Below are 25,993 nucleotides of genomic sequence, written 5' to 3'. Positions count from 1 at the left end.
CACCCTGGCGTGACATCACGAACACGGGGGTCGGGACCTTCTGAAAATGACATTTTCTCAGATCATTTTGAAGTAGTTTTGGGAGACTTTAAGTCATTTTTATTGGTGTTTTTCATTTGACTGGAAATATCAGCCTGCGTGTTTTGGGTATTTTAGATGCGATAAAACGTTTTTCTGATGTCAGTTGGGAAACAAAAAAAATGGTGTCGGTTGTCCTTTAAGTGTCATGGCTGTACTCTATGCTGCTGGCAAAGGTAAAAAGAAAACGTATATTTTGAACCAGCTAAGTTAGAATAAAATTCAACACATTCATATGGCACCATTTTTAACGACTGCGAGTAAATTACATTCGTACAAATACTTGTGAAGGAAAAACAAAAGGACGAGGTCCCACCGAGATTTGAACTCGGATCGCTGGATTCAAAGTCCAGAGTGCTAACCATTACACCATGGGACCGGTTAATGCCTTTTCAGGCAGATGTCAACATTTATAAAAGGGTTTGTACAGTGCATGCAATGTCACCGGGAGACACGTCCACGGACGAATAAATATCCAACGCTATTCAGCTGTTCATTCATTATGTCGGTAGAGCGCATCTGAAATGTGACGAATCTTGCTTTCCACGCCACAGCTCGCTCTGCTCCCTCGCTCATTCGTCACCAACCATACGTCATTTCCTCTGTATTTCTCTTGAAAATCACCACGGAATTCAAATAACTGCCGTTTCATTTACTCTTTAAATTCAATATACATTCAACTCATCACACGCGTTTTAACCCCAATTAAAAAAATAAAATAAAACAGAAAACGAGATTTTGAGTGCGCGAAATGAGCAATTGTGATAATCTTATGAGTCCACTTCCGCTTCCGGTTTTTGATGGCTTTGAACTGAAATTCACGTTCGGTCGTTTGTGAAAAACATCCATTTCCAACACTGATTATCCACAAACAACCACTCGCAACATTTTGCACACCGTCATTAAGTAGGAACTGATTCCAAGTCTGGCGAGTGGACCACTACTCACTATCGACCTTTTAATCGTCATATCCCGAAAATCATCACTTATAAAGCCAAAGCACCCCTGACTGTCAGGTGAGTGGATATTTTACCGCGCGGGGGCAGCAAATAACAACTGTACACTTTTTAGGCTACATTAATAATAATACATTTCATTTATAAGCGCCTTTCAAAACTCTCAAGTGCACTTTACGGTCACATGATAAGTTTTTGCACTAACCTGAAAAAGCACAACGACTTTGTATTGGTCAACGATGGGATTTACACAAATCCTTGAAAAGCATCCATTTAAAGTGAACATTTTCCAAAATACAACCACAAACGTAGTTTTTTCATTAATATGTCCATCCTTTCATACATTCCATCAATTATCCTCACAAGGGTCGCAAGACAGGCTGGAACCGATTCAAGTGGTTTCCAGGCAACAGGTAGGGGACACTCTGAACCGTTTTCCTGTTTATCGCAGGACACATCAAGACAAACAACCATCCACGCTTTTCTCACTCCTAGGGACAATTTAGATTTTTGGAATGTGGGAAGAAACCGGAATACCTGGAGAAAACCCCGCGGGCACAGGCAGAACATGCAACCCCCCACCCACAGGATTAGAATCGAACCCTGCATCTGTGCATGTGCGAAGCAGTGGACGGACCTATGGGGTGTCCAACTGTGACTACTCTCTCCCCCCCATGGGCACATTCATTCAGTTTATTTGACGACAGCGCCAGCAATGTTTAATCCATAATATATCGATGCAAGAAATGATCATTTTTAACATTCTTTATAATTGTCCTTCAAGTTTCATACATTGAAAATGTATTTGTCAATTAAAGGACAATTTGAACATATCTTATTTTTGGCCTCAAAATGTTTTCTAATCAAATAGTGATTAAAAAATGTAATAATATAATCTGAAGATGGAGGACACTGATTCACTGTGGCGAGTGAAGATTGGTTATGAAGAAGATTGGTTATAAAAATGCCATTCTAAGCATACTAACAACATTTGCGAATATTTTACTGTACTAATGATTTTTACTTGTGTTAGCATTAGTATATCCATCTATTACGCTTTTTGATTTTCACTTATAATGTATTTTCATTCAAATTGAGCATGACGATTCCCTTGAAGTCGCTAACTCTACCCATACATAACGGTGAGGTGGTGCGAGGATACAGAGACCTGATGTCCACTCAGCTTAGTCTTTCGCAACGGCTTAATGGGAACACAAACACACACATAACCCTGTCCTCACAATCCCTCACATGTGAGAATACGCCTCCTACATGACCCCATGCTCCCTTTGACCCGTTAAAGACGACACATATTTGCGCGCGCACACACAAACACATTGACACACATAAACACACATTCATGCACATTTGACAGGTTCAGATATAGCTGGCGGACGATCAGTATTATGTTTTGGGATATAATTGGAATACACTGCCAGAAATACAGAGTGGGAAAGGTTAGGAATTTGAACAACTGTGGCATGAACCAATACATAGGATAATCTCTTTACAGGTCAGGTACTAGAAACAGTTCTCACCTCAATACCACTACAAACTATGAGGATGTGACAAATCAATGTGTATCTATTTTTAATTATTTAAATGTTTTGTTCATGTTTTTGAAGTGACACGCGCTATTCAACTCAATTCAATTGCATTCATAGAACACTGAAAAACTGCTGCACAGAAAGTGCTAAACAAATATATATGGAGTAATGTCTTCCTCTGCGGGCCTTGCCTGTTCTCCTCGTGTCTTTGTGGGTTTTCTATGGGTACCGATGTTCCCCTTACAAACAGAGTTACAAACAGCGTTGCATACAAACATTGTAGTAACATATGTAGTATTCTCTCCAGTTGTACATGTACATATCTTTATAGGGCATATATTTTATTATTCTTTACATTGCTGACCAATATTTGTAGAAATAAGTTTAAAGGACAACTGACACCACTTTTTTGTTTCCTAACTGACATCAGAAAACAATTTTATAGCATCTAAAATACCCAAAACACGCAGGATGATATTTTTAGTCAAATGCAAAACACCAATAAAAAGAGTTAAAGTGTCCAAAAACTACTTCAAATTGAACCCGGAAGTGGCCAGTTTCAGAAGGTCGTCACGCCAAGACGTCTTGCCTTGCTCGAGAATCAAAACAATGGCTTCAGATTCGGAGAAGATGCTTTCTTGTTACTCATCCAGTTATGAATGTGATTCAAATCGTTCTGAAGAGGAAAGCATAAATGTTTGCAATCAATGAAAGAAGTTATTCCGTGTCATTTTGAGGCATCTGGACAGAAATGTAGCACCCAGAAAATGCAGAAGATGGCGCCAAAGCTCCGTTGGAAATGGGCTGATTTGTCTGCTGGGTATTTGTGTCAGCGAATATCAAATAGTTGTCTTGGTGTAACAAACAACAATTCACCATCGCGTTATTTATGTGTTTTCCTTCTAATTTCGCCATCAACACGGATCAACTCGAAGTTTTCAGACCAAACAGAGTACCGCAAAATGCATTGTGTGTCACTTTCTCGGTCAGGGGCGTTCCTTCAGTGACGTCATGTACAGACTCGTCACCAATTCAAAAACAAGACTTCCTGAATATTCAGCGTGAGTCTTAAAACGTAAAATATAGCTATATGCGGTGGAATCTTTGTCAAATCCGCTCAGTAAAAGTCATTTGAAGCCATTTTACAAATTATAGACACAACTTGTCCGGAGGCGTCGGTTGTCCTTTTAGTGTGCTGGATTATCATCGACATTCGTTTCCCTTCATGGCCATGAGGTCATCCTCATACAATGCGAGTAACGGGTCTTTATCCGGACGCTGCTTCGTGTTTGCGGTCTGAACAAAAGTTGACAACTTTTTGGATGATTCAATGTTGTTTTACCCTTTGTGTTTTTGCCGTGACACAGAACCGGTCTTGTTTTCATCAGATAGACAGAGTCCTTGGCTTTAATCGTGTTCTAACACTCACGATCCATCAAGGGAACGATGGAGAAGAGCATTGCATCACATGACAATGATGGATGCGCTGGCCAGTGTGAAAACAATCGTTTCCCCACTGCAATCAAATGCGCTTGAAGAGAACGTGGATCAAAAAGAAATCTTGTCGAACGTTTGAGACACTCACTTTGCTAACAGGACGTGTTGATCAATATGAATGTGTGTGGTGAACGGTACAATACAAAACACATGTTGGCTGTAAAACCTTTTTGCAATATACTCGGATTGATTCCTCAATATGCTTTGACCTGATATTTTAGGGGAGGAGAACCAATTTAAAGAGAAGCTGGAATGGATTTCATGACAGGAGCGACCCGTGGAAGTCAAACTAAGGTGGGAAAAGTTGCACTCTTTGAAAAAGAGGAGTGACAGCAGTGAGATAAGTTGACTGGTCGCAAATTATACTCCACGTGTTTAAATACAATGATATTTAGTCAACATGGAAACTAGAACTGTTAAACCTACAGGTTTTAGTCAATGCTATCACTTGCCCTTGGTTAGCGAACTATATGGCACTGCTTCACTGCCAGACGATGTGCAAAAATGTGCCCACTCCAGTGGCAGGGTTTTTGTCATTTTCACTCAAATTGCAGGACCCACATAATATTGAGTTTTAGGACTACATAATCAGAAAACAAGTAAATGCCCAAGTTATATGGGTCTGGAGTTATCTGAGCTTGAAATGGGGGTGGCTGTACAAAATACAATACATACATATCCATTTATATCACAATTTAACAACAGCTGTAGCTGTAACATGGACAAAAGGCAAATGCTGCCCCCTCGTAGAAAGGACAAACATTGCCAGAGGTCTGACCATGATTTATCTGCACCCTCTGCAAGAAAAACCAAAATCCAAACATATTTTGAAATGGCGCTGTGCGTCACACTTTTTAATTCCGAAATAAACTTCACACAACAACAAAAAAATGAACTCAAAAATTCCCTGCACACAAAAATACATAACTGCTATACCTAGAAGAAAAAAAGTCATTCCACAAGTGAAATTGAAGTTCTCATTTCTCGCCGGACTGAGAGAACAAGCAACACAATGTAATACCCAGTTTCATCCTTGGTTGTCACGGTAACGATGTGGTGCGCAATAGCTCATTTGACCTTTCAACAAAACAATTTCCAAAAAACTTGCACAGAGAAGAGTGACAGCTGTTTAAAATCGTGGTATTAAAAAATTATATATTATTTGTCTCCTTCAAAGAAAGCAGAATGAAAGGACGGCGAGGGTCATTCATTCCACTAAACTGTGACAATGTGGGAAGGAGGGAGGACAAAGTTCAGCAAGCCAGCAGTCTTAGTTTAGTCTGGGGAGCAAGCTAATATCTCATTATGGTCTGAAGCGACCACGCCACACTGACATCTTATAATTTTGAAGTTATATAAATAGAAGATCCCGAAAGGCTGACTTGTGTTGGTCCTTCTTTAAGATAGAGAGTGTGAGAATTTAGATATGTGAACCCGAAAAGTGTGACAGTATTAAAATTGCACCCCTCAATTTTCTTTTGGGTTGCCTTTAATCGTTTCGGGGATGGCGGTTATGACAAAGGACAGTTTATCATGTTATCTTTGCTGTCTATTAGCTGTCGAACTAGCTATCTAACTAGCTATCTATTAGTCATCTATTAGCTAGCTAGCTAACTTGATCTATTTGATGTATTCCCGGTTGAACGGAGTCACCGTTGCTGGCTACCTAGCTACCTATATATTTGCTGTCTAACTAACTACCTAGCTAGCTATTAGTTATCTATTGGCTATCTATTACTCATCTATTAGCTAGCTTGCTAACTTAATTATTTGATTTATTCCCGGTTGAACGGGATCACCGTTGCTGGCGACCTAGCTAGCCATATATTTGCTGTCTAACTAGCTAGCTAGTTAGCTATTAGTTATCTTTAGCTAGCTAACGTGATCTATTTGAGTTATTCCCGGTTGAGTGAACGCTGGCGCTGCCGCTGCTCACCCACAGAAAAACTGATCCTGTGACTGTAAAGTGACCCTGAGAGTTTTGAAAGGCGTTGATAAATGAAATGTATTATTATTATTATTATTATTATTATTATTATTATTATCTGGTTACAGGGTGCATGAAAGGGTTAACGATGTGTGACCATCTGAGGCCAACAGAGGAGTGCACGTTCGACCAGAGAAACAGCCCTTCGTCTTTGGGTTTGTGGAGTGTGACGATGCATAATGAAGCCCGCGGGATAATCTTTAATTGTTGCGTTTCCCTCCTACCCAAAAGTACATTGCATGCCAAAGGCGTAAATAGCTGGAATGTCTACAAGTGTTTTCTTCCCAAATTCCAAAGATGGCTTGAAATTGAAGCGCAGATGTGGCTGATGTGGGAACACTGGAAGATTGAAGTAAATGTGCGGTTTAGTTAACATTGTGTTTAGTTTTATCTCAAAAACAAATGGCTCAACTAAACCCAAACATTCCCTCCAAGTTATCACTGGACCTGTCTGCTGCTAGATTATTTCCATTTGACAGAAACAGATGAATCGTTACTTGACATAAAATGAGTCATTTTCTTTAAGAAAAAAAATTATTGGAACATGTTAAACAAAGGTGCATTAATGGCGCAATCGTTTCTACTTTCTACAGCTAGAGACACGCATGTTAGCTTAGCATATTAAAAATGCTCACTATTCACATTTAATCAGAACGGGAGATGAAATGGGCGCTAAATGAGTAGCATGTGACTGTATTAGCATGGAAAACAAAAGTGCATTTGAAGCGCAATAGTTTCTGTCTTCGACCATCAAACATGTGGATGTTAGCTTAGCATTTTAAAAAGGCTCAGTTTTTCACATATCATCAGAAGTAGAGACAAAGTGGGCGCTAAATGAGTTCTGTCGTATGTGACTGCCGAGTGACGTGTTGATTGTGAGCGTTTATTGATACAGTATTAGCATGTAAAACATTTGAGGCGCAATAGTTTCTCGTTTCTCCCATCAAACATGTGGATGTTAGCTTAGCATATTAATAAATTCTGTTATTCACATTTAATCAGAAATGGAGACAAAGTGGGCGCTAAAAGAGTCGCATGTGACTGTTTACTGACGCAGTATTAGCATGTAAAACAAAAGTGCATTTGAGGCGCACTAGTTTCTGCTTTCTACCATCAAACACTGGGATGTTAGCTTAGCATATTAAAAAAATTCTCAGTTATTCACATTTTATCAGAAGTGGAGTCAACGTGGGCGCTAAATGAGTCGCATATGACTGTCGAGTGACTTGATGAGCAAGCACACGAGGGAACCATTCGATAAATGTGAAACCGCACGGCTGGATAAAAACCGTAAATGTGGTCGAGGCAATGCGTGGATCAAATAATAATGTGCGTACAAAGTTCACTTTGGGTTAATTCCTGTGCGTGCTTCTTCCCCCATCTTGGTTTTCTCCGCGACAACATTATCTTCCTCTCATCTGGTCTCTGACGTGCACTATAGTGTGCAAGCAGACACATTTCAGTTAAACATTTACCTCAAATGGTGGTAAGGAGATGACCAAACCTGCTCCCGTATTTTCTCGGCACATATCGTACATGTTCGTTGAATTACTCTGCATTAAAGTTTCACGCGTCACTCACACTTCTTCGTTGAAACCCCACCACACGTTTTTTTTTTCTCTTAACGGTTGGCCTTAAAGTACTACCGACACCATTTTTTTGTTTCCTAACTGACATCGGAAAAAGGTTTTATAGCATCTAAAATACCCAAAACACACAGTACGATATTTTCAGTCAAATGAAAAACACCAATAAAAATGACTTAAAGTCTCCCAAAACTACTTCAAAATGATCTGAGAAAATTTCATTTTCAGAATGTCCCGCCCCCTTGTTCGTGACGTCACGCCAAGGCTTTGCTCGAGAATCAAAACAATGGCTTCAGATTCGGAGAAGATGCTTTCTTTTTACTCATCCAGTTCTGAATATGATTCAAATAGTTCTGAAGAGGAAAACATAAATGTTTGCAATCGATGAAAGAAATTCTTCCGGGTCATTTTGAGGCGTCAGGACTGATGTGTAGCACGCTCTATCTATCTATCTATCTATCTATCTATCTATCTATCTATCTATCTATCTATCTATCTATCTATCTATCTATCTATCTATCTATCTATCTATCTATCTATCTATCTATCTATCTATCTATCTATCTATCTATCTATCTATCTATCTATCTATCTATCTATCTATCTATCTATCTATCTATCTATCCATCTATCCATCCATCCATGGACCTACCGACCTACTCATCTAGCTACCTGTCCATCCGCCCATCTTTCCATCACAGTCAACTGTCTTCAGGCAGTAGGCGGGGAACACCCTGAACTACTTGCCAGCTAATTGCAAGGCAGACAGAGACAAACAACCATCTCCAGCCACACCTTAGGACACTAGAGTGTTCAATCATGCCGCCATGCATGTTTTTCGTATGTGAGAGGAAACCGCAGTACCCAGAGAAAACTCACACATGCATGGGGAAAACATCCACAAAGGAATCAAAAACTTGCATTCAAACATATTGTGTGTGCTAAATTAATCTCAAACTTGAAAAGGAACTTGCATTCCCTGGATGCTCCGAGGTCAGTAAATCAGCTTGCATTTTTTTTTTTTGTACGCCGCAAACGTTGAGTGAATCAGGCCCTGTATACTTAGAGAAATAATGGTTAAAATGCACCAACACAGGAACGTAATACAGGATGTGAGACCACTTAGAGAGACAGAGATGGCTCCAATGACGTCAACATATCTGCACTGACATTTAACGAAACGGTAATTGCCGCAAATCAAAACTATCACCGCATTTTACCAGAATTATGGAGAAGTTCCGTTATGCAAATGCTTATCAAAATGCAAAATACTGAGCACTTGATGAAAAAAAAACATCAATTTGGCTTGAAAGGCGTGAAATGATAAATGGTATGCAGGTGTTCTTCCACTCCCCTGCCAATTTTCCCTCCTATGTTCTCTTGTGTTGAAGGAATTGTGTGTGATTGTATGACTAGTCTTGTGAGGACCACTAACATTTTATACTATACGTAGTGAGGACATTTTTGACAAGTGAGGACCTTTTGGCCGGTCCTCACAAGTTTTTTATTCTAAAGGCTTCTAGAGAGTCTATATATACATCTGTTAAAATTTCAGAGAGGTCCTCACAAATTCACCCAAATTGATTTTTTGGTGTGTATTTTCATTTCACTTGGATACACACTTTATACTCATTATGTGTGTTTATGTATGTATGCACGGTTAATGTGAGGAAAAAGTTCGTACCACAAAAATGTAACACAATGTTTTAACCACATTTACTACAGGGGTGAGGACTTTGAATGTAGCCATTCAGAAACCTCACTCCTGCTGTTATTTCAGTTTCAAGTCTAATATTTTAGATAACGGTTAACTCATTCACTGCCAGACGATGTGCAAAAATGTGTCCACTCCAGTGCCAGGGTTTTTGTCATTTTCACTCAAATTCCAAGTCCCACAGAGTATTAAGTTTTAGGACTACATAAACATTCAATTCAGCGTAAGAAACATTAGACTCTCTTCTTTTATCACACAAAAAAGGTTTATTTCGAGCTTATGTTTGTAGAGTTCCAATCAGTGGCAGTCAAAAGGACTCCCGGCACGACCATTCGGCGTCGGGTCATTGTATGCAATTGTGTATGCATTTTATGCTGTGCATGTGTTTGTTTCATCTTGGCAGACTTTTACTCTTGGTCTTTATTTGATACTTTGTATTTTTCTGTTTGAATGTCTTTGATGTTTTAGATTTCTGCCTGCTTTTTGGGATCCACAAAGTGCCATCACCACCTTGCAAATCGTGACAGATTCCAGGCAAAACTCTGAATTGAGTACGGCGCCATTAAATCACTCAATTTCCCACATTTATCTTAGTCCATCCTGCTTCATTGGACACAATCCAACAAACTTGCATTGAGTTCTGAATGGCTTTGGTATGTTGAGAGGTTTGAAGTTGTTGATGACGGCAGTGAGAAAGACGTGACACAAGCGCGGAGAACCAATGTCCAACAGGACTGTGTGATCCCCGTGTGTGGCCTCGACTCCGTTCGAACGAGTAAGGGAATGACCGCGGTGTTCCTTTTAGATGTGTGCGATTGCAGTGCTCGCGCATTTCCACTGTGGCTGGGGAAATCAGTGTGAGGGCTGCATTCATCCAAGTAATGGTCCAGTCATGTGTGAGCGCGAGCGGGCCAACGCTTGGCCCGACTATTTGCTTTTCCAGCTGTTTCCAAGAGTCAAGGAGCGAACGCGTTTTGTGTGTGAGTGAGTGTTTGTTTGTAGGGTAGAGAGCGGCGGGGAAGCGTTGAAGTGGGATGGAGCGAGCCAGAACAGAGTGATGTAGTGTTTGTCACAGAAGCGATTTGGGCTTACTTTAAAGCTGGGATATCGACTTTTCCGATAATAATAATGACGTTTATTTACATGAGGGAAACCACTTATACATCGGCTCTGGAAAGGATGTATGTATGCGTGCATGTGTGTGTGTGCGCATGCTCCAAACGTCGACACGCCCATATGCCTGGCTGCCCCTCATATAGCCTGATCCGCCTCTCAGACACAAAGCCACAAGGGATGGCCTAGATTCCAACACATGCACACACAGGCTACAGGCTGTAAAGACATACAGGATCACGCAACCCAAGACTTGACGGGTAAATGTATAGTGCGGATGTTGAGACCATTTGCACCTTTTAGTGTCGACTGTAAACGCGCTGCACTGTGGACTGAGAAATAGATTGAGACCAAAACACAAACCCGGATGTTGTTTTTAGATATGGTCTCTTGAAAAAAGACATAATAATAATAATAATAATCATCATCATAATAGTTTCTATGACTAGTCTTGTGAGGACCACTAACATTTTATACCATATGTAACTAAGGACATTTTTAGACAAGTGAGGACCTTTTGGCTGCTCCTCACAAGTTTTTCATTCTACGGGCTTCTAGAGGTTCTATATATGCATCTGTTAAAGTTTCAGAGAGGTCCTCACAAATTCACCCAAAATGATTTTTTGGTGTGTATTTTCATTACACTCGGATACACACAGTTTTTACTCACTGTGTGTGTTTATGTGTGTGTGTATGTGGTTAATGAGAGGAAAAAGTTCATACCGCAAAAAGTTTAAACAATATTTTAGTCAAATTCACTACAAGGCAGAGGACTTTGAATGTACTCATTCAGAAACGTCACTCCTGCTGTTATTTCAGTTTCAAGTCCACTTTTTATTGCTTTGTTTTTAAAGAGGGTCAAGTGGGAAATGGGGTGACATTTAGTGTTCAAATGAAAAAACACTAGTTCAAAACTAAACAGAAATGGTGGTCCTCACTCCTTATCTGGAGTTATCTGGACCTCACAAAACCCTTGAAACAGGAATGTGTGTGTGTGTTTGCGCGTGTGTGTCTGTGAATTTCTATTCCCCCCCTTTCATAATTTCGCTATTGTAAATTGGGAATATTTCCATTGTGAGAAACATACAGTACAGTGATACCATGGTTTACAAACTTAATTGGTTCCCAGACAGAGCGTGTTAGGCGAAAAGTGTGTATCCCAAAAATTAATTTCCAATAGGAAACCATTAAAATCCCCATAAAACATAATGTTCTACTTTCTAAGTTTCAAAGCCTTAAAACTACAGAAAATATACCTTATTTTATGTCTAATAAATCCAATGGAGAAATTTACATTTCACAGCAGCCAAGTTATGAAAGGAAATAAAAACATAATACAGGAGCTGCTGGAATGGCAGCCAATCTCGTCACAAAAGAACATGAATGAATGAATAAATAAATAAATGATAATATGACACCATAAAGACACAGAGAGACATTCATTCTTAAGCACTTTCTGTACCCTCTTTGTTACATGAAGCAGTTCTCGATGAAAGAGTAGAGGATCAAAGCGTCCTTTACACCGGTGGATCAGGGACGTAATGGTGGAATGTGCACGTCTACTACAAGCTAAATGTTGAAAGCCAACACGAAGATGTAGCATCCATTGAAGAAGAGATATTATTATTATTATTTATGTATTTGTATTTGTGCAGTGTTTTTATTCCTTTCTTTTCCTGAAATTCATATTGATGTGATATTTCAAATATCTGATTGAGTGTCACAAATTAAATAAATCTCAACTAATCACTCAATCAATCTTTTGTGCATTTTTCATTTTTGCCAACAAATGCACTCACGCTGACAATATTTCATGAGATTTGTGAATTCCTGTGAGATCTTAAAAAAAAATCATACTGATTATGAAATTAATCAGCGTCCTGTATCTAGACATCCACGCATCTTATCCCCATCGTGAAGTGAGAGGCTACGTTCAAGTCATGCCAGCGGTTTGACTGCAAACTCTCCTTTTAAATTTTAAAATACATTTACGCAGGGTCTTCCAAGTCTGGATAAAAAATAGATGGATTGCATGCACGAGGAAGGGCATCCGGGGTAAAAAAAAACAAATCATGCGAGTGACTCGCTATGGCGACCGATGATGAGACACGATCAAAGTCATATCAACAACTCCATATATCCACTGTATTTATTCAATAATATTAAAGTCAATAAAACTTGTGTTGTGGATGTATTCTCTTACTGTGCATATGTATCGGTGACTACGCCCTACTATCACTATCCAGTATTTGCAAGGATGGAGAGTGAATACCGGAAATGTCCTGCATTATGTATAGCTAAATCATGAATAAATGATTTGGGTAATGCCGTTTCAAAATACGTTTAAGAAGAATTCATTAGTACTAATAAAAACAAACACATAATTCAAATACACACATTATTTCTTTTAGACTGAACAATTACTGAAAGTGATTATTTGTCTTGATAAATTCGTTTAAAGCCTTCATTTTGGCATTTAACTGTGTTGTGATCCTTTTTGTCTCCTTTTGATTGTTTAACTTGAACAGGCTGTGACTGACGTCACGACACACCCCTATATGGCAAAGAGACAGCTGGCGACACAACTGAGATTGAACGGTCTCTCGACCAATAGGAGAAGATCTCATTCTCAAATGAAGAACGGTGATTGGATGCTGGGGGATTATAGATATGTATAGATATGCCGTGAGGCTCGACACAGGGGGTGGGACATTGAAGAAGTGCTTGTCCAGCTACATTGAGACGTACGAGAAGACTGGACTAATGTTCGGTTTCATCCCAAAAAATGTAAGTTGCTTAACATGCATAGGCTTTATTTGCAATGTCCAAAGAGGGGTTTTAATACCGAACCCGAACTAGCATAGTTTTTTTTTCAACCTTCGCTTCTCTTTAGAAGTAGCTTTCGGGGCCAGGCAAAAGTGTGCTAGCCGCTGTCAGCGCTTTCTTCGTGCTATATTTTGACACGCCGCTCGGGGCACAATGTACGCTGTCAGCCAGGGTAGCCATTTCACCGCCCAGCCGCTATGGAGACGTGACATTCTCGCGGACTGCTCTGTTGTGATTTGTTGTTATTGCTAGCACCGCGCTGCGCGCGAACGTCCGTTCGTCGTCGCGCGCACGCTTGCGGAGCGCCAAATCTTCACTATAGAAAGGGAGGAAATGCTTTTTGTCACTTCGACGACGTGTTTCGGGTCAAGTGAAAGTCCTTTTGCGAAAGCTACGAGTCTTCTTTTGAATTCGACTCTGGAGTTCGACCACTACTCCGCGTGATATTATGGCAAAGGTGAAGTGTTGCGTCATGTGCAACTTCGCTCCCCCCCAGAAGGTCTAATAACACTTGTGCGCGCGCCGTCGTGCTGTTATTTCACGTTTTGAAGCATGTTTTTGCATGCATGTTACAACCTCGGGCTCATCGGGGCTAACGTGACTCTTCCCCACTCGACCCTGCACCCACACTTTGCTTCCTTGTGCCGCCCCCGGTGACTGACCGTTACTCCCCCGATTCACTCCTACTTTTCTTCTCTGTTGACAGTTTCGTTTTATAACGAGGAAAAGTTTTTCACTGGGGAGAATTCCTTAAGCCATTGCCCTCAACTGGCTCGGAAAATTTGGCCACCACAACATTTTTGCCGCCACCTCTTCTTTCTGCTACCGCTGCACAGACTCAAGGCTGATATGCGACATCAGGTAAACGAAATCTCGCAGGCACACAACGCAATCCGAGTTTATCGTGCACGCTGCTTTGGCCCACATGGTCCTAGAGCAGCATCACTCAGCCGCCCCTTTGTTTCCACGCTGAAGCATGAACCGCGCGTGGTCTTTCGCATTGCAGATATACACTCGGACAATTTCCAGCACACACTCGGCTTGCAGCGTTTTGTGTGTGCCTGGTGTTATTGTTATGTTGCTTCCCTCGACATACCACACTGGCCCGCGTGTGCATGTGTGTGCGCGCACGCGTGCGCCTCTGCGCGGGCATGCAGCAGGCTTGAAGCAAGAGTCTGCAAATGAGAAACGCCACTCGTCACAACCAGCTGCATGGTCGCAATTGTGACTTGAACGCGTGGAGAAAATAAAGAGGTACTGACGACGTTGGAAGAAGCTGCAATAGGACAGGCACATTGTGAGCGCAGACGCTTGATGTTTCCCTTTTTCAGTGAATTCTATTTTCGGACTTCTGATTGAATTGTCACCATAGTCAGGTGTTTATGATTACTATTAACTCCACATCAGTGGTTAAAACGGGGTCGGTCAAAGTACGCGTGTATATTAGTATCTTCTGCACATTCAATAATTGACCTTTTTAAAAATTCAACTGTGGCAAAATAAAGAGACCCCGATCTCCTCAAAATAGACTTTTTTTGACCATTGTAATTTTTTTTGCAATTACCTCATTCACTGCCATTCCCGAATGTATTCGGGAATCGAAAATACGACAGAGTGGTATTCCCTAATTTGTTCGGATTTTGGTTTTTCCTTGCGGGGGTGCCGATAAAGTGCTGGCCAGACCTCTGGCAATGTTTTTTTTCCCTTCCATGAGGGGCAGCATTTTTACCATGTTAGTGCTTTGTTCCAGCTTCAGCTATTGTTAAAGCACTATATAAACCAATGTGTGTATTGCATTACGCTACATTGAATGTTTATGTAGTCCTAAAACTCAATATTCTGTGGGTCCTGGAATTTGAGTGAAAATGACTAAAACCCTGGCACTGGAGTGCACACATTTTTGCATGTCTGTCAGTGAATGAGTTAAAGACCAATGTTATTAGTTTCACAAAACACAACAAAATGTTCTTTTTATTCTCCTAAAATACAGAATCTGAGAAATTGATCATTTTGCAGTGGTCTGTCAATATAGGAATCATAGTCAGCACAACACGGACTTGTTGACAAGCTTTTTGTTCAGTCAATATGTCTGAGTCTCTGTTTACCTGTCAATGGTTGGACACACGTTATCACAACATCTGTCATCATGATAACTTTATATCGCCCTCAGCCCTCCACAGACATTTTATGACATTTTTTCCATTTTTCTGTGAATAATGCATGAATCTCAATGACAAAATTCAGCCACTGAATGGGACATTGCAGTTTGGTGGTGATCCAAAGTGGGATTGTTTGGCTTTGTTGCAAGCCTGCGCTGTCCTCACTGCCCTTGTGAGTTATAATCATGCTAAGACGTGACGAGGTGAACCAATGTTGTTTTGTTGTTTACGGGAAGTGCCAAAATTGATTGCAATTGAGCAGAATTTATGCCATAAGGAATCAGGAAAAAAAGCATTTCTACATCGCAAGGTCAAACTGTCATAATTGTTAAAAATGTAATGTAGTGTACAGGTAACATTTTCCGGTGTATAAGGCGCACCCAAAACCCTTGATTTTTTTTTTTTGTTTTCAAAAGATGATACACAAGTGCGCCATATACACAAGTGCGCCTTATATGTGGAAGTTATATTAAGCCACACAGGACTTGTGACCACTGACTCCATTTCCCCCTGTAGAAGTAGTGCGTACGTACCCCAGCATTTACTGTAGCGCTATATAATGTGGTGTGCCTTATATTTGGGAGACTTGTGTATATATATATATATATATATATATATATATATATATATATATATATATATATATATATATATTTGGAAAACTTTTTTTTTATTCATTGAAGGTGCACCTTATACTCCGGAAAATATGGTCATTTGAAAGTTCCTCTCATGCATCTGTAAAAATAAGCTAACCGCTAACGATGAACTCTTAACTGGTCATCCGGTGGGTATGACAAATGCCCAGCAGGATCTTCGCTGTCGTACAAGTCAAAAAATAATTTAGTCGCAGCTTACGTTCCATTTGTCTTTTATCATTATTACTGACTTACATTTAGCCGCGTTGTATTGAGAGGCCAGGAAGGTGTAGCTCTTGTTGCTAAGCTACTTGCGAGCTATGCTTATCATTCTAGTTTTCTTTATGTTGCCATCGCTATTGCCGTTCTCTGGTGCCATCACAAAGGAGACCCGAGACAACTCTTTACAACTGTGTCGGTAATCTCTTAAATGGAGTCAAGATGGATATGCCAACATCTTGCTGGATGGGCCCCACTTCACTATGATAATTCTTTATAGTCAATATTTCTCCCACGCAGCCGTTAATACCGTTGATACAAGAGCTCCGCCGACAGTTTTAGTGATGACTGTCAAAGTTTGACCAGTTCTTTGATATCTTTGAGTCACCAACGGAGCTAGAAAATGGTGTGTGTGTGTGTGTGTGTGGGGGGGGGGGGGGGGGGTGTCTTGTTTTCTGTCTACATTCGTTGCCATTTGGCCGGTAGTGTAATGTCATGATCCAATTCATAATCAGTTGAAAATCAAATAACATTTGTACTTGGAGGAGACTGGCCTCGCTCAAGAGCGAAACTAAAAGTAAAACAGATGCATAGATGCCACCAATCAAGTTTGATTGTTCAAAAAATAGTTAAAATAATTTTATTGTAGCGTCATCTGATGTTTTGTTTCCGACCTCATTCTTCGCTATATAAATCAATATGTATTGTATTGTATTCTGAGCAGAAAGTTTGCGGAGAAATGAGATGACTAGCTCATAATTCTCTATGATGCGAAAAGTACAAAGTGGTCAGATAAAAAGTTGGCAAATTAAAAGAGCTGATTGACACGGGTGCAGTCGCTTGCACACAATACAAAGCCATGCATGTTGTGCTTTAATGTGCGCTATTATAAAAAGGTGTAGCCAACTTTTTTTTTTTTCCTCCGTCAACCTCAATCATTTAATGATTTCAAAATGCCAAACCGTAGAGAGAAAATGATTCCCTCGAGTTCTGATTCGTCGTTAATGTGGGTGTGAACATGGGCACACTTGCAAAATGGAGCGCATTTTCATGATAATTAGTTCCTCCCCACTTAAACAATGACACCGTGTCGGTTTGTTGGAGCTCTACAGAGCGTGGAAAGCCAAATTGGTTCACAGCGAGTTCACTGTCGCACCAGAAACAAACACCAGCCCAACCCACGCTGAGGTTACTTGGAATGGGAAAAAAAATGTGTTACTCAGGAGCTTCGGGCTTTGAGGAGTTCCAGGAAGGTTGTAAAATGATGGCAGATTGCTTTGATATTCTTCCTCATTGCCAACAGTGTGTTGCGCACAAATGCACTAATTCACAATATGTTGGGCGTGGCGGGAACCACAATTGGAAAGGGAACATCACATGACAAAATGTTTAACTGTTCAGGACAATATGAGAGAACTGTCTATGACTTAAATAATATACATGTATAGTAACCCCCCCCAAAAAAAATAATAATAAAAATAAATCAAAATAATGCTGATTTATTACAGCTGTGATAAATGACAAATTCCAAAGCATGGTTGACGCCCACTATTTGTCAACCACAGTCAAAAGAACAAAAAAAAATGACAACACAAAGACAGTCATTCATTCTTAAGCACTTTCTGTACTCTCTTTGTTACATGAAGCAGCATATGTTAAACAACTGTACTGTATTTTCTGTGTATAAGGCTGACTGTAGTATAAGGCGCACCCCCAATGAATGGTGTATTTTCAAACTTTTTCCATATATAAGGCTCATCTTCAATGAATGAAATAAATCTTCCAAATATATATAAATACAGTAAAGTCTCGTTATATCGATATGGGTTATATCGATATGGGTTATATCGATAGTACTGCTTATTACGATACTATTTCTATGAACGCAAGGAGAAAATTTACATGCCGCAGGATCGGATATATCGATAGTCTGGTTATATCGACATTTTTTCAGACTCCTGAGAATATCGATATAACGAGACTTTACTGTATATCAAAGTTTTCCAAATATAAGGCACAATACATTATAAGCTGCTACAGTAGAGGCTGGGTTTACGCTCAATATGACTTCACATATAAGGCGCACTTGCATAAAAGGCGCAGGATCATCTTTTGAAGAAAGCCAAGACATTTGGGTGCACCTTATACACCCGAAAATATAGTACGTTAAATCTTCTTATGCAAGATAATAAAGTTGGGGAAATGATCACAATGGCCTCTTTTGAGCTGTTTCCCATTAGTCACGAAGATCTAACTTTGAAAGAGCGTTTTTGTCCTGAACATTTAGCTTTTCTTACACCCTATAACATGATAAACTGTCCGCTGTAGTAACCGCTTTGCCTGAAAGGGTTTAGAAAACACCCATTTATCCATCCATCAACTGATCCAAGTATCCTCCCCCTGTGTGGATTCTCACACTCTTACACTTATGGTTTTTTGTTTCAAGCTCTGTCATCTCCCTTTCTTGTGTGTGTGTGTGTGTGTGGGTTTTCTCACTGTCTCTCTGGCTGCCTGTCTCTTTAATGTTTCCCCCCCCCCCCCCACTGCTGGGTTCTTGACCAATCACGTGGCTTTAACCGAAGACGCCATTTTGTTTTTTGGAGAACGGCCTCACTCTCTCTTTTGTCTGTAACCCCAACCCCCACTGCTGCGACAAAAACCATGGCACTCGAGTGGACACATTTTTGCACATTGGCAGTGAATGAGTTAAAATCTAATGTAATCTAATTGTATGCCCCAAAATACAATCCACAGGGAGTACCCAGGGTAGCCTTCTAAATCCCAAGACTTGTGAAAATAACATCTTTAAAAATGTTTTTTTGAAGTTTCATTATCAAATCAACAAAAAGTTTTTAAAATCATGATTTAATACTCAATGAAAATAATTGTTTTTTTTTTGTGTCCATAATCAGAAGTACCTAAATTAAATGACATCCACTGCGCACTACTTCAGCGAACAACGCGAGCAGCCCCTTGATGTTTCCCAACACCTGAAAATGTGAACACTGCGAGTCCTTTCAGTGGCCCCCTGAGAATGTACTTTTCACATTTCTCGAGATTGAAAGGAACTGGCACAGAGAAAAGAGCGGGACAAAAACAATCAAATGACATTCAGTCCGTCTCTCTTCTCCAATGCCGAGCTCAGACTACACGATTGTAGCCCAATTTGGACCTCATAGTCTTTGTGTCAGTGTGTTGAGGCCCAGTGTAAGGGTTTTTTTTTTTCTTCTGAGCAGTAAACCCTCTTTCCTGAACGCCCCCGCCCTCGCCTTCCATTCCATTCCTCTTTTTTTCTGATGCTACTGTAGCACAGAGAGGGCGATGGAGACAAGCCCACTGAAGTGATTGGTTCAAACTCAGCAGGCCTCCCGCATGAGGCTCCACCCATCGCTTCTTTGGACAATTCGACAACCACAAGGGATCGAGATGTCTGGTGGCTCATCTGCGTGTACTGTAGCTTTATTTATATCACATCCTCTGCCTCTCTGTCTTGCGGCTTCATCCTGTGCAAGGCTGCGGGAGAGACGATCAATTATGAGATGTGTTATGCCGATGTAAATTCGTCTTTCATTGAAAGAAATGTGGACTGGCCTAGTTCGGTCGATCCCAGGGAACTTCCTGTTCGGAAACAGGTGATGAAAATTAAAAAAAGGATATTTAACATACATACACTATTATGACTTAGATATGGAAATATGGCTGACAGACTGGCTGACTGTCATGGAGGGTGTATTTGAAGAGTGTTAAAAAAAAACATTTCTGTAATGTCCTTTAGAAGGACTTGTCTGTTTCAAATTGTATTTATTTTTAGCTCTTACCGTATTTTCCGGTATATAAGGAGCACCGGAGTATAAAGCGCACCCCCAATGAATGATGTATTTACAAAGTTTTTCCATATCTAAGGCCCACCGGATTATAAGGGGCACCGGACTATAAAGTGCACCTTCAATGAATGAAAAACCTTTTCCAAATATATAAAATTTGCTAATACAAGTAACTTACGACCGGCTCGACTTACGATGACCTGTACTTACAAACACTCTATTCAACATTTCTTAATGGATTTCGACTTGCGACCATTTTGACTTACGACCGTTTGGTCGGAACAGAACCCGGTCGTAAGTCTGATTATAAGGCACTACAGTAAAGTCTGGGGTTATGGACTACTTCTAAGGCGCTCCGGCGTATAAGGTGCAGGAATATCTTTTGAAGAAAATAAAGGCTTTTGGGTCCGCCTTATACACCGGAAAAATACTGTATTTTTAACTAGCCAGCCATAACGTGAACTTCTATTATATCTCATAGTGCAAGAATGGAAATAAAATCAAACCACCACCAACAAATGGACGACATAAGGCAAGTGATGTCTTTGTTGATCACGACTAATCGCCCATGTCCAAAACGTGTCTTCCCTTTATGCTCAAGTTGCTTTCAAGATCATTTGCTATGCCTATACACTGACACGGAGTTGGAAGTAGGAAAAGTGCAGTGAAGCGATCACACGGTGGAACAAAGCGTTCTCACTGCTGACGACCATAAATGTCTCCAAAACTGACATTCAGTAGTCTGATGATTAACAATTGGAAAGTTTTTCGCCATTTTCACTCAAACCCTTGAGGGATGTCAATGTTCTTCTTTGTTTCACACTTTCTGTCTCATCAGTTCACTGATATTATTACACGTGATTCGGTTCAGCGGATGAAATTGTAGTATTGTGAAATGGCGGGGGAAGAGGGGGAGGGCTGATGTTACACATCCAGATGTGCGCATAGTTGCTTACGGATCACAACTTATCCCGATTTGAAACTGCCTCTGCTCACCTTTGTGCCCATAGCCTCTTTATATGTGTGTGTGTTTGGGTTGTTGTTTTTATCACAACAGGTGGCAAAGCATGATCGTTCATCTTTATTTGCACGCACATACGAGCGTGTGAACTCGCCTTTCTTTTATGGGTTTAAACGAGAACACATTTTCAAGGCCGCCGTAGTTCACATTCACACTTACTGCTACACGCTTTTACAAAACAGTCCACGTTGCGGTTCGCAACTCGAAATATATGGCTCACCAATATTGTGGTGCTTTGTAGTGGCAACTCGGTTCATGTCAATCTGTTTCGTTCACCCGTTCGTCACATGTTCCTCCTATTCCAGTGCCTCAAATTGCCAAATTGTGAGGACAAACGCACAAACAGTGTTCTTATGTTGTCCTGGATGGAATGAAGTCCATTGCACCACAGTGAAAATTTGTGTTTTTTTTAGTGATATTTATCGACCGTTCTGTGTCCTTGTTCGCCCAAGTTTGGATCCAGTTCCCAGGTTTACAGACGATAAGGCAGAAATTGTCATTTTTGGGGTATTTTCATGTACATTACATTTGATTTTCATCGAATGTGAGTGATGCTTTGACTCCGAGGTGCCTTCGTGCAGCATTGATGTAAGAAGTCGGCCATCGTGCGGCTGCGCTCGTTTGTACAAGCTGCGACACTTTATCGAGCATTTAGGAAATTGGAGATTACAGTGAAAGAGCCCTCCAAATGACTTGATGGCAATCAGTCAAAGGTGGAAATGTGATGCGATCAAGTTTCAAGCCAACGCCATCCCAATCTTATTAGTCAGGTTGCCACAACTAAATCCGTGTTTCGCTGCGCCATTTGTCCCTGAGCCGCAGTGGCTGAATATGTTTAAAGAGCGATAAGTCAAAGAACATGACCCCCTGAAGCGTTCGGCGCCAGCTACTTCCCAGAGTGACCAACCTGTGCAGTCAGTAGATAACAGCATCATCCCCGCCACATGACGCAGAGTCCTGTGGCGCTTCCTCGTGTGTCCTGAGATGGCTGTGAGATGCTCCATTGATGACGGAAATGATGATCAGTGTGAAGGTTGTCACGAAAATCTTTGTACATCTGATTATAATAATATTACATTTCATTTATAAGCGCCTTTCAAAACTCTCAAGGACACTTTACAGTCACAGGATATTTTTTTCTGCGGGTAAGCAGCGGCAGCCACACGCGCCAGCGTTCACTCAACCCGGAAGTATCTGAGTGATTTGTGTAATCGAACATCACACATACTCACTACCAAAGTAAACATTTTTTTTAACAATGAAAACTAGCTAGCTGCTCCAAAATCAAATTTTAGATGTTAAAGTTGTCATAGAACCTGACCAAGTTATTCAAACACAACCATCAAAGTGAAGTAAAGCATTCTCTACACCACTGGTGTCAAAGTCAAGGCCTGGGGGCCAAAGCTAGCCCGCCACAAAATGTTATTCGGCCCATGAAAGCAACTCAAACTTGTGAAATTCGATGAACGAAAATGTCAAATTGTCGCATGTAAATCACAATAACAGTAATTATTCTTGACTTCAGATTTGAAAACTCGTTATTCATTAATTCGTTGTGCATTGTGTATGTGATATGTGGGGAGATGAAACATTCAAAGGGTTTCCCTAAATTCATAACGGCCCTCGAGAGGAAATCATTTTGGCCCGTGGCAAAAAAATGAGTTAGACACACATGGTAGTATTTGTACTCTGAACAAGTATGTTGTTGTCGTGTTGTCACAATACATTTGGGTATCGATACAATGAAATCCCCATTGAAACCCTGAAACAATACCACAGGGAGAAAAAAAATAAAAGCGGTGAAATAATTGACAGAACAAACACTAAACAACTTAAAATTATTTTAATTGCAATGAAGAAAAAAAAAAGAAACTGAACAATTAACTCATTCACTGCCAGACGATGTGCAAAAATGTGTCCAGTCCAATGCCAGGGTTTTTGACATTTTCACTCAAATTGCAGGACCCACAGAATATTGAGTTTTAGGACTACATAAACATTCACTACAGCGTTAAAAACCTTAGACTCTCTTCTTTCATCAGAAAAAAAAGAGTTAACTCCAAAGTTCTATGGTTATGGAGTCATCTGATCTTGAAATGGGGGCATCCGTACAAAATACACTACAATACATACATATTGATTTATATAGCGCTTTCGGAAAAGCTGCAACTGGAGCAAAGCGCTAACATGGACGAAAGGCAAACGCTGCCCCCTTGTGTTAAGGAAAAACATTGCCAGAGGTCTGACCAGCGCCTTATCGGCACCCCCCGCAAGAAAAACCAGAACCTGAACAAATGCAGGAATGGCGCTCCACGTCACACTTTCAAATTCCCGAATAAATTCGAGAATGGCAGCGAATGAGTTAAAAATGAAACAGTCACAGTTTTCACACATTACCGATATTTTTCTTTATATATCCAATATTGTATCACCAAAAGACTGTCAACTTTATATGCACTGTAAATCCTTTGCACAATGTTTTAATTTTGATTGATCAACACCGCTAATACAGTATTACAAAGACAGCCATTTGACTGTGTAAATATGTGCGGCTACATTTGCTGTCATTTGAATTAAATGTGTATGCGTTTTTGCAAATTGTTTGTATTCAGAGAAACCGGCGGGTTTTGTTGTCTGAGCAATTTATGAGTTAACACGGGGAAGAAAGACTTGCGAGAAGCAGTGAGTGGCCTCAACAAGTCTGTCGACATTTACATTGGTACTAAATCCTTTCCCCGCCATGTGCCGGTGGTTGGCGGTGTTTGTATTTCTTAATTCTGTGCAAACATACAGATTATGTGAAAGGCTTTCATCGTCGGGGGTAAATTTCTTCAATTCAGCTTCTGGGAAAACATGTATAGAGGATGTCGTAAATTAATATACTGTACTTCTCTTAAAAAAAGGTCTGATGTAAAAAAAAAAAAAAAAAAAAACTGACCGCAAGTAAAACAATTAAAGGACAACCGACATCACTTTTTTGTTTCCTAACTGACATCGCAAAAACATTTTATAGCATCTAAAATACCCAAAACACGCAGTATGATATTTTTAGTCAAATGCAAAACATCAATAAAAATAACTTAAAGTCTCCCAAAACTACTTCAAAATGATCTGATAAAGTTTCAGTTTCAGAAGGTCCCGTCCCCTTGTTCGTGTGTAACCCCAAGACGTCTTGCCTCGCTGGAGAATCAAAACAATGGCTTCAGATTCGGACAATATGCTTTCTTGTTACTCATCCAGTTATGAATATGATTCAAATAGTTCTTAAGAGGAAAGCGTACATGTTTGCAATCGATTAAATAATTTATTCCATTCCATTTTGAGGCAACATTGGGGCGGAATGGAGCACCAAAAAAGAGGCAGAAAATGGCGACAAAGCTCCGTGTAAGGAATTAATCAGCCCATTTCCACAGGCTGATTAATTCCTTACACGGAGCTTTGTCGCCCTCTTCTGCCTCTTTTTGCTGCAACACGAAGTTTTCAGACCAAACAAGTACAGCAAAATGCATTGACGTGATGGAAGGACTGCTACAATGTGTCCTTTTTTCGGTCAGGGGCGTTCCTTCAGTGACGTAACGCGAAGACTCGTCACCAACTCAAAAACAAAACTTCCGGAATATTCAGTGCAAGTCTTAAAACGTAAAATATAGCTATACGCGGTGGGATCTTTGTAAAATAAGCTCAGTAGAGGTCATTTGAAGCCATTTTACAAATTATGGAAAACAACTTGTCCGGAGACGTCGGTTGTCCTTTAAGTTGGCTGAGTCTCCTCATCTTGCGCATTTGAATCAGCATGATGACTGGATGACTTAAATTCCTCCTGCTTTTCTGTGTCAATACGCTTGCACAAAGTACAGACTAAACTTTAGTTCTGTCCTCGTAGTGCTGAAACATGTTTTGACAGTTGATAACTATTTGCTCACATGTCACCTTGGAATTTAACGACCATATTGCGATAGTGCAGCCCATCTACAAAAAATTACAAATAAAAAATAGACCCCCTCAGCCAAACTCAGTATTCTTAACAGTGTTTTATATATTCAAAAAAAAATAATCCACCCCATTCAATGGAAGTTGTCGCTTGGAATCCCAATTCCGTTTTCAAATGTGGTGGTGACCACTTTCTTGAAAAAAAAAATATTTTTCATGCTTCCCAGATGTGGATTTGATGGCTTGAGCAGAGATTTACAAAATCTATCGCCATGGTTTCCTGTTTCTTTTGATCGTGTGTTTGTGTTGTAATGGCGTAAGTTTGGACTGCGAAGGTTATTGTGTGTGTTTTTTTTGTTACCGAGATGTTTTGGTTATCTCCAGTGTTCTTTTTTTTTCAAATTCTTGGCCTCCATCTGGACCAAACAAAAAAACTGTTTTGTGTGAGATTTTTTTCTTTTTAACTCATTCACTGCCAGACATGCAAAAATGTGTCCACTCCAGTGCCAGGGTTTTTGTCATTTTCACTCAAATTCAAGTACCCACTGAATATTGCGTTTAAGGTAGGACTACATAAACATTCAATGCAGTGTGAGAAACCTCAGGCTCTCTTCTTTTGTCAGGAAAAAAAGAGTTAATTCCCAAGTCATATGGGTCTGGAGTAATATGAGGTGCAAGTTGGGGCAGCTGTACAAAAACCAAATGCTGCCCCCACGCGGAAGGTAAAAAACATTGCCAGAGATCTGACCAGCTATTTATCGACAACATGAGTTAAGAGGCCCAAACATTTTATTTGAGATCAGACGAGTTTGCAATCTACTGACCACAAATGACTATAAATATTTAAAGGACAACCAACGTCACTTTTTTTTCTTAACTGACATCAGAAAAACGTTTTATA

The 25,993-nt window shown here is 40.2% G+C and overlaps 1 protein-coding gene and 1 non-coding gene across 5 annotated transcripts in view; one reads left to right on the top strand and one right to left on the bottom strand.

The window, feature by feature from the left end:
• Nucleotides 1–385: 385 nt before the first annotated feature.
• On the bottom strand, nt 386–457 carry trnaq-uug (transfer RNA glutamine (anticodon UUG)). Its single transcript has one exon. It is a non-coding gene; the product is annotated as a tRNA-Gln (tRNA).
• A 494-nt stretch (nt 458–951) lies between these two features.
• Nucleotides 952–25,993, top strand: part of LOC148904010 (vitamin D3 receptor A) — a 58,469-nt gene continuing 33,427 nt past the window's right edge. For 2 of the 4 annotated variants that reach the window (XM_089012758.1, XM_089012726.1), the window contains exons 1-4: nt 952–1,094; nt 4,300–4,372; nt 6,134–6,220; nt 14,011–14,165. The gene's annotated coding sequence lies outside the window, so the exon portion shown is untranslated. Of the gene's footprint in view, nt 1,095–4,299; nt 4,373–6,133; nt 6,221–13,079; nt 13,266–13,517; nt 13,762–14,010; nt 14,166–25,993 lie in introns of those variants that run through there. The other 2 variants (XM_089012737.1, XM_089012748.1) reach the window with 2 other exon arrangements.

This window comes from Hippocampus bargibanti, linkage group LG01 (assembly GCF_051943395.1).
Source record: "Hippocampus bargibanti isolate YZ-2025 linkage group LG01, ASM5194339v1, whole genome shotgun sequence".
NCBI lineage: Eukaryota > Metazoa > Chordata > Actinopteri > Syngnathiformes > Syngnathidae > Hippocampus > Hippocampus bargibanti.
Note: the sequence above shows the minus strand (reverse complement) of the source record. Positions and strands in the feature narration are given on the sequence as shown.